We start from the raw sequence: 2,313 nt of genomic DNA, 5'->3' as shown, positions 1-2,313 counted from the left end.
GGGAAAGAGAAGGGCTGAGCTGCTTTAGTGCCCCCCAAAGAAAGCACAGGCCATTTCCAGCTCTTGGTAAGTTTTCTCTCAGAATTCCTCCAGGTTTTGGGGAGAGTACTAGATCTTTCCTGGAATACTGTAACCTCCAGGGACTGATATATCCTCCCCTTGAATGTGACTGGGTGGTGAACTAAAAACATGGCTCCTGACCTGATTATAAGGATTTTCAATATTATTTAAAAATAAAAGAACATATTTTTGAAAAACAAGTTCAGGTGGAGAAGGGGATGGGTAAGTGGTCCTGTAGGTCTGGGTCCCTGGATAGATCATCTGGGTCAAGTACCAGAGGGAGCTGCAGCCCGAACTTAGAGAACTGTAGCTCCAGGAAGAGACGGTGGAGAGGACGGGAGTGGGGTGTACCACCTGGACCCTGAGAGCTAAGGAGACGGACACTGAGCTCTACCAGCTGCTGCCCGAAGCCTCAGATGCCAGCTGGACAAGCAGAATCAGGAAGAGGGGGGACAGTGCCTTGAAGGGAAAGTAACTTAGGCCATCAGGCCAGAAGATGCGACTCTGCCTGCAGCCTTAAGGTGGCTTAAGCAGCTTCCTCTGCCACAAACCCATCTGTCACCTTAGGATGGGGCAGGGAGGAGTGACTTCAGAGACACAGTTATTTTCTTTTTTCTAGAGAGGTACACATTTCTGGAGAGGTTGTTTGAATTCTTTTACTGGATTGCACTATATACATATGCCTCTAATATCCCTCTGCCCCTCCACACCACACACCATGCAGAAAATTTGAGTCCATGAAGAGGACCAGATCAAGTATACTATAGTGTTCCGGGTTGAATTGTGCCCCCCCTCAATTCGTACATTGAAGTCCTAACCCCCAATACCTCAAAATGTGACCTGATTTGGAAGTATGATCATTAGAGATATAAGTAGTTCAATTCAGATGAGCTCATACGGCAGTAAGTGGGGCCCTAACCTAATATGACTGGTGTTCTTACAAAAAAGAGGGAAATTTGGATACAGACACACACGTACACAGGGAGGACGCCACGTGAAGATGAAGGTAGATTTCGGGGTGATGCTTCCACAAGGCAAGGAGCAGCAAAGAGTGCCAGCAAACCACCAGAAGCTAGAGGAGAGGCACGGGGCAGAATTTCGCTCACAGCCCTCAGAAGTAACCGGCCCTGCTGGCGATCTCAGACTTGTAGCTTCCAGAACCATGAGAGACTACATTTCTGTTGTTTAAGCCACCCAGTTTGTGGTGCTTTGAAATGGCAGCTCTGGCAAACTAATACATTTAGAAGGCAAAGAGACTGCATTTTCCACGTGTTCCGTGAAGCAGTGACTGACCTGATCTGCAAGTCCAAAGTATCCCAAGACAGTCCTGCTGCAAGAAAGTCCCCCCTCAGTGAAGCCACCAGTGATTTGGGTGGCAGCATTGAGAGGGCACAGTGCCCCACCCCCAGCAGCAGCCCCACAGAGAAACCAGGAGTGGGCACCAGGGCAGCTGCATCTGAGGAAGCCATCTTTCTGTCCTGTCTCTGGGTGCTTCTCGCCTTTGCTCTCTGGGACCTGCTCTGCCTTTAACAACAGCTTCGTCTGCTTTGGGCTGTTTGTCTTTCTGGCAAAAACCGCGAAGGAAGAAAATAGCTAAATTATGAAAGAGGCAAAGTTTGGATCTGTAAACGTGACTCTTCTATTCTTATCATGAATTAGTGGAGGGTTGTCGACATCAGCTGGGAGTCCTTTTGAATTTTTCCCAGAGGAAGTGGGGCCACATTTGTCAGGCCAACCATTTAAGCTCCATCTGTGAAAGCCCTATCCTGCTTCTCTCTCGATAAACACCTACGAACACCAATCAGTTCTTTCCTCTGGGTCTCTCAGGCATTCATTCGCATGTACTGTTTGTTTGACAGCCTTGCAGAAAAGCCAACCTGTCAAATAGTCTTGGTCAGTTCGGGCTGCTGTGATAGAACATCACTGACCAGGTAGCTTATCAAGAGCAGAGGCTGGGAGTCTGAGGTCGGTGTGCCAGACTGGCTGAGCTCTGGTGAGAGCCTTCTTCCAGGTGGCAGACTGCTGACTTCCCAGTGTGTCCTCACATGGTAGGAGCGCTGAGATTCCCTTTTATAAGGGCACTAATCCCATTCATGAAGGCTCCACCTTCATGACCTTATCATCTCCCAAAGCCCCACCTTCTGATACTATTACACTGGGGGTTAGGATTTCAACACATGAATTTTCAGGGGACACAAACATTCAGGCCATAACACAAACAAACAACACCTCACCCGCCAGGTACTGCGAGGA

This window comes from Lipotes vexillifer, unplaced genomic scaffold (assembly GCF_000442215.2).
Source record: "Lipotes vexillifer unplaced genomic scaffold, Lipotes_vexillifer_v1.1 scaffold36, whole genome shotgun sequence".
Lineage (NCBI taxonomy): Eukaryota > Metazoa > Chordata > Mammalia > Artiodactyla > Lipotidae > Lipotes > Lipotes vexillifer.
This window is presented reverse-complemented; position numbering follows the sequence as displayed.